We start from the raw sequence: 15,097 nt of genomic DNA, 5'->3' as shown, positions 1-15,097 counted from the left end.
AGACATTTCTCAGGAAAGGTTCTCAACCAAGGCGAAGCACAGTATAGCAAGTACATGCAATATCTTGAATTTATAGCTATCTTGAGCCTAAGTAGAGTATTTTCCCATACATTATGTAATTTCAAAATGCAGATTAATGAGTAACAAGAAAAGGGAAAGTACAAAAACACAGAATAATTTTGGCATGAATTGTGGAAGGTAAGAAAATAATTCCAGGGTTGTCAAAAAATGACACCAGCACTGGCCATCTACTGCAGCAAATTTTTGGAAGCCAGCTGTGTAGAGTAACATTACACACATTCTGCATTTTCCCCTTTTGCTTTCTTTGCATCTTGACTAGACAGAGATAACACATTTCAAATTAAAGATGACACACAACATGTAATTGGGACACCCTTATTTTGCGTGGATTACCTAAAACCATATTCAGCAAACGTTTCTGCCAAGTATTACAAAGGTGAAGTCTGAGATATCTCCCCTATGTTGAACAAAGAAACCTCTCTTGCCTTACATTCATTTAGACATGTGTATCCCATTTAGTCCATCTGATTAATTTCTGGTCTTTGCTGATAGGCAAGAACAGTATGGATTGTATAAAGATTGAAAAAGCACTGGTCAAAGCCAATCATTTTAACTTCTATTTATCCCTTTTGTCCATTACTTTGCTCACTTTAGCATGTTGCTAACATGGAGTTAGGCACTGAGAGCTTGTTTTCAGGCAGACAGCTCATTCAGAACTCTTCAAGGTCACCATTTGCTCCTTGTTTGCATGAGGAGATATTTGGGATTCACAAAACTCATAGGTGGACCTGAAGTATCATGGTAACATGATCCAAAAGACATGATCTGTAAAACTCTGTCTTCATTTTTCTGGTTTTCTTTACTGGCAGGATACAGTATGGACTAGCCATTATAGATGTTTCTTGAACTCCCAGGATGGCTGACTTTGCCAAACATTAGTAACCTTTGACCCTACTGGCAGATCTGATTCTATTCTCTTTCACTCTTATTCCCCCTTTTTTTTTTGTTGTTTGGGCTGTGAGTAGTTTCTTAAAGTTGAATACAAACAAGAATACATTAGAACCTCAACCTTTACAACAATCTGGCCAATTTAATTTCAAAATACATGAAAATCTCAAATGTTGAACCCCATCATCTTGTCTGCATTTAGATTTGAGAAGTACAAAGGGCAAACTGCAGCTCTTGTATCAATGAGTTCTTTCTGCAAGTCTCTGCATAATCCTTGGCCATTGCTGTCATAAGATACAGAGTGGGTTCAGACTAGTCAGGAAATGAGTATAGACAGCAATGTGATTAATTTGGTGTTATATGAATGTACAGTATTTAACCACTACTTCTCTGGGCCAGCAAGATGTTGTCAAATGTAAAATGCAACATCAAGCACAGTGGATAATAGGACAATACACCTTCCAAATAAAGAGCTGTCTAATCTTACCCCTTCCATTACCTCTTCAGTTGCTGCCTCTCCTGATATGTCTTCTTTCTCTTAATTGTTACCCTTAATTTTACACCAAATTACAGTAGTTTACTCCATTTTCAGTTTCTTTACTTCCTTCTAATCCCATTATGGGACTAGTCCTATTGCTACAGAACCTTTTACAACCATAAGTAGTTTTTCAAAGGAATATCAGGGGAAATATCCCAAATAAATTTGTTGAACCAAATGCAGCTATTCAGGACTCCATCTCAAAAGCAGAACTATGGCATACATTCATTTTTGAGGGGTTTATGTCTCAAATTGGGAACACTTTCAAAGCTTGTTAAAGCAATTTTGTTTATTAAAAAAATCAAGTGAGCCAATTCTCTGGCAGTTTGCCATTTTTGTTACACTGCTTAATCATTCTTTTCCTTCTCAGATAATAGATGCTTCAGTTGCATGAATGTATTTTATTGTATCATAAAAGGGCAGTCTGGGTTTGCTTTAAATATCTTAATGATGCCTTGTTGTGGGTAGCATGTAGCAGAAATAATTAATTTGGAGTGTATCTCAGGAATGATCTCAGTTCTCTTCTCAAACTCATAGTATCAACCCTAAATAAAGAGATGTGATCATAATAGGTAAGAGCTAAACACTTCTCCATGGGGAATGGTGAGTTCATTTTAATATCATGATCATTCTTCTGAAACTGCAAACAAGCTAATTTTTGCCCAGCAACTGTGTTTATTGTTATTGCCATCTCTGTTGCCATGCTGTTTTCCTTACTACCGTCAGAGAGAGTTGATTCAGACAAGTTCCCTACTACCCCAGAACACACAGCCCAATGAACTAATAATTGCTACCTCTGGATAGGAAATATAGGGCCAAGATAGAAGTTCTCCTGGAGGAGACATCTTCTGCTTCCACAGCCATCAGCCTTCCTTGCCTGAACTCTCATTACAGTGTTGTTAATATACCCAGTACTGAAGAGTTGAAATTTTTATCATCTAAGTATCTACCTAGCAGCTGTGAAATAATGATACTCCCCAGCAGTCTGAAGAAAACAGCAGGCCACAGACACCAAAATGAGCCTGTTACCTCATGAACCATCAAACCTGTCAAATTCATACACCTCACATGTGGAAATCTGAGGGTACCCAGCAAGGCTGGTGTACTAGTTTGGCACACCAACACTTGCCATTGTCACATGACTGTTGTGCCTAACAAAGAAGCATTCCTGGAATTAGCAGAAGGGGAAAGAGGTACTGTGGTGGGAACTGAGTGACAAATTTGGATTTGGAAACAAGTGTGCGATGAAGGCAGCACAAAGTATGAACGTTACAGGTCAAAGGAAGGTGTCCAGGTGTCTCAAACTGAGCAATACCATAGATATTGCCAACTGAGATAGCATAAATTTCTGACAACGCCTTTTCAAAAGTTTGGCATCACGCTGCTGTAAGTATATACACATTACTTTCCTGCTGGCTGATACTGAAATAGATCTCATGATATCTTTACAAAATGCCACATCTTTTGCTCTCACTTTATTATTCAAAAGGAAAACATTGAATGCGAAGAACACAGCTGGTTCCAGGCATTTAGAGATTCTCTTTTTCTGTATTGTAAACACTGTCAGTGAGGTTTGCAATTGAGAAGAAAGATGCAGACAAGCAGCACAACAACATTAATGGAATTTGTAAGTTAACACCAAGAGTTCCAGGAATGGTTCCAATAATCAGAGAACTGGAACAACAGAGTTCCAGCACAAGGGGTGGAAACAAAAGAGAGAAAATTATGAACATCTGTGCATTTAATTACATTATATGTTTTAAGTTCTATAGAAAGGTTGATGCCTCAAAACCAAAAGAGAAGTCAGCAAAGGTCTAATGTTGCACCTTCTGCACTAAAGGCTTCATGCAAACACACTCTTTTCTAATTCACCTAGAAAGTCTTTGTGGTTGCTTCCAGAAGTATCTAATCTCCTTTGTGTAAAATTGATTACAACAAAATTACTGTAGTATCAGAAAATTCACAAATAGAGCTAAGTAAGCACTGTACCACACAGAAAGGATCAGCCCCTACAACAGCTTCAGGAACCAGATCTTCTATGCAATTTGCTGGAATCATCTGGTGAAACAAAGAAAAGCTATGCAAGGGGACATATTGCTGCGGTCCAGCAAAATAGGCAAGGTCCAAACAACCCAGCAACAGAGATTGTATGCAGCAAAATAATACTAGGGGTTTAAATCCAGCATGCTGGCATCACAGCTTTTTCTTCTTTGTGGTTTGGTTTGGTTTTTGGTTTGGTTTTGGGGTTTTTATTCTATTGTTTACTTATTCTTCGAGAGCCTCTCAAAACTGAGATGGTATGCTTAGGCCTGAATCCTTTTGCACACTGTAGACAAGAGTTCATGGGTACAATTGTTATTTAGCATATCTACCGAAGCAAGTCTTACTATACGGCAGTAATAGAATATGTGTATATCTTCACCAACAGAGGGAACATGAATTTCAGTGAAAAAATAAAAAAAGCAGAACTTTCAGTGAAGTAAAACATTGCAAAAGTATCAGACTGTATAATTTCAAAACTTATTTTAATTTTGAAGTCTGTTTTTAATTGTTCACATTTTAATTTTATACAATCATATTATCTGTTTTAATATAAGTTATGAAACAATTAACAAATAAATACCTAAACATAATTTCCTAGCTCCTAACTCAGTAATTAATACTGAGCAAAATTTAATATCACCAAAATAGCTACAGCAATTCTAATAAAAATAATTATGAACAAATATATATAATAAAATAAAACTTAAAATATATATACTATAAAATTAAGGAAAAACCTATCTACAAAGCTCTAAATTCAAAGTGAAGCATGTAGAATTCAGTAAAGACCCTTCAGCTGAAGTGAAGTGCTGGAGTTTTTTCACGAGTTGGATTTATTGCTGCAGCCAGGTCTCTGCTTTCTGGGGATATGATACTCACATGCAAGAATATCACTGAGTGACTCGTGGTACATTAGTAAATCTTCAGCTCTGTGGAAGGTGCAATGTCATCTTACATGTCTCTAGTGGCAGCACTGGTTTTAAAATTTCCCGTCCTATTTCAGTCTTGACTATTTATTCCTGCCTTCATGCAGCTGTTCACCCCCTCCTGTGCTGAGCCAAAGTTAGAGCAAAGGGAAAGAACATGAACCACTCTTCAACCCCTTAAAGAAGAATTACAGAGGGGAAGGGATTACAGAAGGGAAGCAATGACGAAGTGTTAATTGTCCCCCTTCATTTAATGCATTATCTGCTTCTCCAAATGTCATGTAAATATTGTCAATGTCTGTGCAGCATCATTTTCTGAGTGACAATATAGGATGGTACTCTTCCCACTTAAAATCTAGATCTTCAAGGGCTGACAAGCTAGGGCAAACCCCATGTTAGCATAACAAAACTGGATTCTTATCACAAATACTGGGATAAAGCCAAATCACTGCAAGTGGTACAATTTTGCCTTCTAAACTTTGTGTTTAGACTCTGTTAAATTAATGAATTGACATGCATGAAAGCTACACCCACTTCTAGGTAGCACTGGCTGAAGAAAGCACTTGTCTGTTATAAAAACATTGTAAGCAAGTAAGCATCCTCAGAGGAGCAAATGGAAAAGGCACCAAACCAGCTTTTTCTCAACCACACCAATATTGCAGTTTCTTCTGAGCCCAGAAAAGTCAGGAAAAAATACTGTCCCCCACCTTTGAGGTTTTTGGCTGTAGGAATATCCCATAAATTATCCTTGACTTTTATCCTATTGTATGCCCTTACAGACTGTACAATGAATCCTTCATGTCAAAGAGGTTTATATAGTCCTAAGATTTCTCAGGCAAAGGTAATAAGCTATAAGAGCTCTCCTCAGACACTTTCTCAACTGAAAAAACATGGCATAATGGACAGATGTTTATTTTTCAATTGAAGTCATTGTAAGATAAAAAAACTTTATCCCAATGCAGATGTAACAGAGAATGGAAAATGCAAACCATCTGCATGTGAAAAAATGTAAAGGATTTGTGGAATTGTTGGAAAGGCTTCTGCACAATGTATAGGCCATAGCAAGCTTTTGATCAAGAGACAGAATATACTGAAACAGCCACAGACTCTTTGCCAGCACATAGTTAGAAAAACAGAGCAGTCAGTGGAGACACAATGCTCGCTTTGTTTACATGCTTGAAGACAATTGGTCTCAGACCTATTAATTTTAGTATTTTACCCCTTTAGCATTTATCATCTTAGGCTTTTTAACAGAAAGAACTTTACCCTAGTCTTAGTTACATTTAAATAAACCAGCTGCATGCCCAAATTTCTCAGAAAGATTATACAGCATATACTGCCACAGAAGTATCCAAAGTGGTCCGTCATTTGGCTCTCTACATATCAATTTGTTGTTACTTAAAATGAACATCAGTCCATTTTTAAATGGGAAGACTTAGAAAACACCTGAAAACTGTTTCAGTAAAATGGATGATGTATTCATCAGGTTCATTCAGCTGTAGTACCAGGAAAACACAAAGTTGTTGGGGTTCAGTGATCCCATAGTTAATTTATCCCAGTTTAATAAGTGACAGTAAGTGACTGCGGTCTTAGCAGTAGGTCATTTTGCAGATAGGGCATCATGGGAATAGAGTCTTGGGGAGAAAATGTAGTCCAAGATTTACAATCTGTTATTGTTATTCAGTAACCAATAAAACCAAACACATCAAAACATAGTTAAGCTATACAGTTGGAGGGCACAGGCCAGGAACTCTGCTAGCGCAGAGGTCATGGAAAAGCAGGGATGCTGCTTGAGGATGTATCAGTATGCTCCAAGTTCTATAAAAAACTGAGAAGCAGCACAAGGTTGTTGTCTTAAATTACCCTTTCACGCTTCCTACACTGCACCTGTCCCTGTAACTCCTCTCAGGAGCCACTTTTCGTTTCCACTTTGTCTTGTGACTTACCTGTCTAACCTTTGCACTTTTCAATAGACTGCTAAAGCTGAATCCTCCCAAGACAGCAGAAGGGAGGCATGAGACACTTTAGCACAAACAGTCAACACAGTATCTCAGACTTATGAATCATCTGGAAATGGGTCATTCATGAATGACAAAACCTAGGAGGAGACTACATGAAGGAGTACTGTCATGTTATGGTAACATCTCTCTGTTCCGAAGAGGATTTTATGACATGGACAGAGCCAGCAGCTGCCCTTCTCTAGGCAGGTAAGGCAAGGTAATAATGAGTAAAAACAACAGCTAAGAGCTACTAAAATTACTGAAAAATAATGAGTAGAAGCAACAACTAGAAATTACTGAAACTACGAACTGCTGAAGGAAAGAGAATAAAGCAGGGGGATGGAAGATTAGAAGAAAACAATTAGGATTTTTCACTTGCACAGACAGTGAATCAAATAACTTAGTTACAATTCTCTTCACAGTAAATAGATAGATATTACATTCTCCATAATTTTGAACTTCTTCGCTGACAGAGGAATGTATATATAAGTAAGTTTGTAATGAAAAAAGTAAGGAACTGAATCAGAAATATATTTTATTTGTAACAGTGGTACCAGTAATGATTAAAAGTTATTTCATGAGCTGTAAGAAAAGCATAATTTTGAATCTTTCAAGTTAGATAATTTTATATTTCCATAACATGGTATTTACTTGTACTGAATGACTTGTATCTTTAGATCCAGTTAAAATAGCCACTTCTTAAAGCATGCAGTCTTGTGTCTTGAAATTTTAATATAAATGCATTAGTCACATGAAGACAGCTCTCCCAACAGATTAACATGAAAAGACCTCTTAAAAGTAATCAGGTAACAGCACTTACAGTGATGTGGATTATATAAAACATACAAGTCAAGTTTAAATCCTAGCAAGAAATAGTAGAAAGGACTTAGAATGACCCATTATCTTCTATATGTGAGAAGCCAGAGTGAAAGATAAATTACAGCTAGTGGGAGGAAATAAATGCACACAGGACGTATCAGGATTAGTATTCATGCAAGGGTTAAAGCACGCATATCTTTTTCATCTGTAGATGAAGATCTCATGATAATAACATATTCAGTGTGGTTATGGCATCACAACTCCCATAAACACAATCTATTACAATTGTTTTTAAAAAATTACTTCATATATTAATGTTTATTTATTAGGACACAGTTGGCACAGCTGAGTGAAACAAATAAAACTTTCCAAACTCTAAATACATTTATCAAATTCTGAATAATAACTCTTCTGGGAAGTCAGACAGATTTGGTTAGTCTACTAAACAGGGCAAAAATTTTGAGAAAAGGATCTGTGGAGCTCAAATTTTGTTCTTTATAAATCATATAATTAAAACTAAGGAACTAAGAAAGAGCAGACCCTGAGCCCATTTACCAGTTTATAGATGAATCCTTCAGCTCATTGACATGAGGTGCCAGCCTTTAGTCTTTTATGCTAAATTTCATACCCATTGCCATTGAAAAACTCTATTGGATAACTCATTTGTTGGTTGTTTTTTTTTTTAATTTGTCTGAGTTTCCATAGTACAATCACTACATGCTATTCAGATGTCTCAAATAGCTAATGCTATACCTGTCAATTATAAATGGCAGATATTCCTACTATTAATATCAGCATCTATCTGTCTTGGTTAAAGATAAGCAACTGCCAACCCCCCCAAGCTCAGAGAGAAAAGCCTCCCTCCTAACACCAGGGAAAGGGAGGAAAAGAGAGGGGAAAGAAAAAAAACACTTCAAACTGCATTTATACTAAAACTACATATATTTTCACAGAAAGAAAGAGTCAATTAGAAGAGAGTACAAATATACACTCACACAAGTCTGCAACAACAAGTTCCCCACCTCAACTTCTTAACGAACACACAAATTCTACTGTCCTAACTACACATTACTTAAGAAAAACCTTATTCCCCAGGGAGACAAACTCAAGCAGAAAGGAGAGACCCAGAAGAACACATTTTACTTTCCTGAGATACCCTGTGAGCCAGTGGTGGGCCTGGTCCTCTCCATCCCCCCTGGGACAGCATCGTGTGTCCTCCCAAGAGGAGGGCTGAGAAGCGACTGACTTAACCACTCCCACACTGGTTCCTACTTCCCTGGAGATGGTGTCATAATGTGGTATGGAATACAAAATTACTGGCTAGAAGAGGTCAGCTGTTAGCTCAGCCCAGCTCAAGTCAGCTGACAGCTTCGGCCTAGTCCACACTTCAGAGCCCAAATCTAGGCCCGCCTAGGTGAACCCATAACATAGATGAATCCTCCAGCTCATTGACATGAGGTGCCAGCCTTTAGTCTTTCATGCTAAATTTCATACCCATTGCCATTGAAAAACTCTATTGGATAACTCATTTGTTGGTTGTTTTTTTTTTAATTTGTCTGAGTTTCCATAGTACAATCATTACATGCTATTCAGATGTCTCAAATAGCTAATGCTATACCTGTCAATTATAAATGGCAGATATTCCTACTTTTAATATCAGCATCTATCCCTGGAAGAAAGCTCTTTCAGTATCTCCTCACTTTTGAATCTGTCGATCCATTTCAGCCTGCATGAAGAAACCAGATGTCTAAAGATATTTAATTACCCAGGTGTTGTGTATATATAGAGAAAGAAAATAGAATTCTTGCTGAGGGAACTGCCACCCTATCCCCTTTGGCACAGGGTGACAGGCTGTCCATCCCATGTGTTTTGACTGTCCCCCTGGCGTGTGGCACTGCCTGGCTCATTAGCTCAATCCCAACTGGAGCTCATGTTTCCATCCTCACTGCAGACACAGGGGGTGGAAAAAGAGACAAGAATATAGAGGCAAATAGTGAATTAGAAATGCTGTGAGCACAGGAAGATCTCAAGTTACTGAGACACATGTCTCATGGGATAGTGGAAGGGAAGACGGCTTATTGCAGGGAGTGGTATTGGATAGCAGAGTGCACAGACTTGGAGGAAATCAGACTTCACTAGTTCTGCTGATCATGGAATAACTTATCTTCCTTACTGTTTTACTTGTCATGTTTCAGCAGGCATATAGAACATTGCTATTCTAATAGCATTTTCAGAACTGGTCAAATATCTAGGAACTACATTCTAATACAGGTCCTCTTCTAGAGATTGAATTGTCATGAGGTACTGCTGTGTGAAAGTAATGTTTGGCTAAATGCTTGGATAAGAATGGGTAATCATTCCAGTTCCAGGAGAAAACAAACATATCCAGCTGTGTAGAAAGTATGAGGCAAATACATTCACAAATTCCAAATAAGGAAGGCTTCAGCTAAAAAAAAATCCCTGTTGCAACATGTAACTGCATCCATAATCCTAAAAACTCCAAAAGAGAAAATTTGTCCTTCTAGCAGTCATTTGTTTACATCTGTTTAACAGGAAAAATGGAGAGTATCATGCACCTGTCTGCATTCCTCTTGTAACTGGAATAAACTTGTTTATTCATACTAATTTAGGACTAGAAATACTAGTATTTTTACCCTTCTCAAAATCCATATGACACTCCAACCAACCTTCTTTATTTTGCCTTCACAACTGTCAGTCAGCTTGGGAAGGCACCAAACCCCAAGCTAGGGTGCTTAGTGAACCTTGAAATGCATCAGGAGCTCAGAGTATGCAGCATCTTTAAGAATCACCTGTTTTGGTGTAGTGGATGTTGGCCTCTTGCCACTGAGAGGTTAACAAGGGTATACTTGGCCACATTATATGCTCAGGAACACACATCCACCCAGACATTGGTTGCTAGGCTTTTTTTTTTAATGCTTAACCCTTGTTTCTTTCCTTCAGCATCTCTAGTGATTACCTTTCCATGCATTATCTTGCTTTGGTGGATAGACTCTCAAAAGTCTGGCTCCCTAAATTCACTGGAGAAGCTGGGCCATGAAATCCAGGTGGCCGAAGACACTCCAATCCTCTTTTCTTGTTTTAAAGCATGTTTGACATTTTGTTTTTTCTGAACTCTGGAAGTTAATCCAAGTAAGTAGGAGATAGAGAGCTGCAATTCCTTATATTAAGGCAGAGCCTATTATTAGTTCACTTATCTGCACCTAGGTAGATTAAAGGCAGGGATTTTTATTTCTGTGAAGAAAGAACTTTAATTTAGGTTGCTGCTCTGAGAACTGTACTGTTCAAAAATAGAAACTGCTCCTAGAAAAAAGAACACCAAAAGCAGAGATCCAAAGCTGTTTCATGAACCTCAACTTATGACAACAGTAGTTGGGTGTTCAAATGCCTTTTAAATATACCCTTATGGACCTTGTCTTTGCACACACAGCCATACTGTGAACCACTTAGGAATGTTATGATTTGTGGTTTGGTAAGGTCTGTGATTTCAAAATAATGCTGAGCTTGCCACTGAGGTTGCCCTGGAGAGACATACAGATTTATTTAGATCATTCTTTGCCAGTCTTTGCTAATCTTTGCACTCTTCAGAGGAACTTGTGCAAACTGTAATTATATAGATCATTCTTTGCCAGTCTTTGCTAATCTTTGCACTCTTCAGAGGAACTTGTGCAAACTGTAACATTTGAGAAGCTTCCAGAATTACAGAGGTCCCAAAAGAATACTAAAGAGTACAAAAATGCATGTTGAAACACTGGTATATTTGACCACAGGGTTCAGCTCCTCATCCTACTTTTGAGACCCTTCATGAAACTTGCATAACCACTTAGTCCAGTTAAATAAAGTTACCATGTCTTCACAGAAAGATCTAGCTTTCAGTCTCCATTGTTCCTGCCGAAGTCCTATGCACTGAGGTGCAAGAATGTCAAGGAAGCTGGTTTGATCAGTACTGCTCAGTCTTAGAAAAGTAAATTGCAGGTTTATTGGTTTCTTTCCCAACGTGTAGCTATACAGACTGATGACTTCCAGTGATTGTGAGTGGAGCCCCAAATGGTCTGCACTGCTGAAAAGTTCAGCTCTGTATTTTGTAAAAACTAGAGTGATATATTTGAAACACACATTCTCTATGGTCAGTGCTCTGGATTTCCAGATCCCACCATTTCTTGGTACCAAGGCCTATGGAAGAAAAAACTGTAGAACATATAAACTGGCAAAATCTGGCTTGTAACCTCTCTGTGAAACCTTCGTAACTTAAATTAGTTTGGAGGGATATGAAGAATTATGTAAAAATAGGTTTTATGTAAACAAATAATGGTAACTATAAACACAAGCACCTTTCTTCCCATATAACATTAACTGCTACCTAAAATAAAGAATCTTCTCTACCTTTTGAAAATATTAATTTATGCTACTGCATTATACAGAAAATAAAAATGTTATACTTCTATTAGTTTGAGATATTACATACTGAAAAAAACCTTCTATAGTGGCTTAAATACCAGAGAGATGAATGTGTTGGACATTGCATGTTTCAAACAGAGAAAAACCATGCAAATTAAGTGAAGGTCAAATTTCTTGTGGTTGAACCCGTGAAGTAAACACAGAACATGTTTTGTTTGTTTGGATCTTGGGGGAACAAACTGTTTTTATGGTGGAGTAGTCATATTACACTACAGCAAGCACTGTAATGTATTGCATTTCAAAATCACATATTTATAAAATAGGGAATGTACTGACATCAAATAATCAGTCTCAATCACAAAAATAGGAAAACTTCTGAACAGTGAAAACTTGAAAAAATGCCCCTTGATTTTCTAAATGCTAACATACAAAGGAGGATAAAACCCTTCACTAGAGGCTGCACATTAGGATCTAACAGTGAAAAAATGTTTATCATACATGACTTTTTTATAGTAGCCTGATTCAGACTATCATTCAAAATGGCTACACTTGAAACACCCTGTCTTGCAAAACTCCACTAATCTTTCCATGATCCAGGTCTTAATGATGTAGTATTTTACCTTAATTCTCACACTTGTGTTTCACTAGGAAAATGTATGATAAAAATGAACATTACAAGTCATCTTTAGTGAATATAACTTGGCACGTATTTTCAAAATTTTACTAGTAAAATTCAGGAAGATGATAGCAAGACAACTACAGCTCAGAGGCTGTTAAGAGGAGTGCCTGGAAACTTTTCCAACTTTGAAAATTGTTCCTGTTTTCCTCCAGGGAGAAACACTAGATTTTTCAAGAGTTCCTGTAAAAAAACAGGGAGTGAGAAGTACAGAGTAGAGAATAACATTGTGTTATTAGAACTCCTGTTTGACTGCAGGGCATGAGCTGTCCATGCACCAGTGCTGTTTAGGTAGTCCCTTTGGTGCAGAGAAACCATCAGCAAAAATTCTTGTCAACTTGAATTCACTCATTAACAGTTCTGGTCACAACTAAGCACCATTTTACAAAACTCTTATTTTGCAAAATTCATAATCTCCTGAATTGAGGCCTCTCTCCTCAGATAAACAAGCTGCTCTGTGTTGATTTACAAGTGATTACATTTGGGAATTACTGTGTGGTAGTGACATTTCTAAACAGTGACGTTGACCATGAAAGTACTGGCCTCTGTGATCCACTGAAACACGAGATGCATCTCAATATTCCTAAAGGAGGAGTAAGTTAAGCTGATTAGTTTTAGAGATACAAATAAACACAGTGTGTTTCTAATTACATCAGTGAGTGACAGTAGAGTGTGGGTTGATAGTTTTGTATGCCCGAAGTCCTACAACTTCTTAAAAAAACAGTTTCTTATTGTTCTTCCCTTCCCCAAGCACAGTCGATCACATAGTAGCATGAGTTGATCATCACAGCTGGAATAGTTCAGGTCACAGTCCTTAATGTCCTTGCCATGAGGATACTTATACTACAAAGCACTATGTAAGGGAGTAACACAGAGTCTTTGCTGGTTGTGCCAAGAGTATGACTGCTTGACTGCAGCAGAGCTTAACAAGTGTATTTCTACACAAATAGATCTGAAAACACCCATCGCACCTGCTCAGACCATCTCAAAAACATTTAAAAAAAATCTACATTTCAAGGCTATTCTCATAATAACAGACAGATAAGAGAACATAGTTAAACAAAACCTAAATTTCATATCACAAACCCCTGGGATGTAAGTAGGTCTTCACAATCTATTATGGATTTTTTTTCATTCTATTACTTCTTTATTAGGAGCATATGATTTTTCAGACTAGAAATGCACTTTAGACAGCTAAAACTCTAGCTTTCTGATTGCTTTACTTTTATAAAATTCTGTTCAATAAAAAATACAGGAAAGAGAAGTTACCTAAATTAGAAGTTTTGTGTTTTGTTTTTTCTTTTTGCTGGGGGGGGGGGGGGGGTTGCTGTTTTAAGTTGCAGAGAAACAATGATAAATTAATTATAACAGTTGTGATTATTCCTCAGTCACCATGTAATGGTATCCTATGTGTACACTGCAGTCACCTTGAAAATGTAATGCTATGATTTATTCATCCGGGACAAAGTACCTTTTCATGCATATAAAGAGTTTAGAGAATAGAAGAGTAATTACTGTACTCTGTGTGTGTATGCGTGTGTGTATGCGTGCATCTGTATGCATGTGTGTGTGTCTATGTGTGTCTCTGTGTATGTGTGTGTGTGTATGCGTGCGTCTGTATGCACGTGTGTGTGTATGTATGTGTGTCTGTGTGTGTGTGTGTATGTATGTGTGTGTATGTATGTGTGTGTGTATGTGTGTGTGTGTGTGTATGTGTGTGTGTGTCTCTGTGTATGTGTGTCTCCGTATGTCTCTGGGTCTCTGTGTGTGTGTGGGTCTGTCTGTGTCTGTGTGTGTATGTGTATGCGTCAGTCTATGTGTGTGTGTATGCGTGTGCGTGTGTCTGTGTATGTGTGTGTGTATGTGTGTGTGCGTATGTATGTGTGTATGTGTGTGCGTGTGTATGTGTGTGCATGTGTATGTGTGTGTGTGTATGTGTGTGTATGTGTGGTGTCTATGTGTGTGTGTATGTGTGTGCGTGTATGTATGTGTATGTGTGTGTGCGCGTGTGTATGTGTGTGTATGTGTGTCTGTATGTGTGTGCGTGTCTATGTATGTGTGTGTATGTGTGTGTCTGTGTCTATGTGTGTGTGTGTATGTGTGTGTGCGCGTGTGCGTGCGTCTGTGTATGTCTGTGTGTGCCTGTGTGTGTATGTGTCTCTGTGTGTGTGTGTGCGTGCGTGTGCATGTATGTGTGTGTGCGTGTCTGTGTGCGAGTGTGTGTGTGTATGTGTCTGTGTGTGCGTGTATGTGTGTGTGTATGTGTCTGTGCGTGTGTGTATGTGTGCACGTGTGTATGTGTCTGTGTGTGTGTGTGCATGCGTGCGTGTATGTGTGTGTGCGTGTGTGTATGTGTGTGTGTGTATGCATGTGTGTATGTGAGTGCGTGCGTGTGTGTATGTGTGTGTGCGCGTGTGTATGTGTGTGTGCGTGTGTATGTATGTGTGTGCGTGTCTATGCGTGTGTGTGTATGTGTGTATGTATGTGTGTGCGTATGTGTCTGTGTGTGCGTGTCTATGTGTGTGTGCGTATGTGTGTGCGTGTCTGAGTGTGCGTATGTGTGTGCGTGTCTATGTATGTGTCTGTGTGTGTGTGTCTATGTGTCTCTGTGTGTGTCTGCGTGTGTGCGCGTGTCTGTGTGTGTGTATGTGTGTATGTGTGTGCGTGTCTATGTGTGTGTTTATGTGTGTCTGTGTGTGTGTCTATGTGT

General features: G+C 38.2%; 1 protein-coding gene across 2 annotated transcripts in view; it reads right to left on the bottom strand.

The window, feature by feature from the left end:
• LVRN (laeverin) overlaps positions 1-8,556 on the bottom strand; it is a 52,148-nt gene extending 43,592 nt beyond the window's left edge. The window contains exon 1 of one of the 2 annotated variants that reach the window (XM_071581681.1): positions 8,452-8,556. The gene's annotated coding sequence lies outside the window, so the exon portion shown is untranslated. Of the gene's footprint in view, positions 1-4,429; positions 4,576-8,451 lie in introns of those variants that run through there. The other variant, XM_071581682.1, reaches the window with a different exon arrangement.
• Positions 8,557-15,097: the final 6,541 nt, after the last annotated feature.

This window comes from Pithys albifrons, chromosome Z (genome assembly GCF_047495875.1).
Source record: "Pithys albifrons albifrons isolate INPA30051 chromosome Z, PitAlb_v1, whole genome shotgun sequence".
Classification (NCBI taxonomy): Eukaryota; Metazoa; Chordata; class Aves; order Passeriformes; family Thamnophilidae; genus Pithys; species Pithys albifrons.
This window is presented reverse-complemented; position numbering and strand designations above follow the sequence as displayed.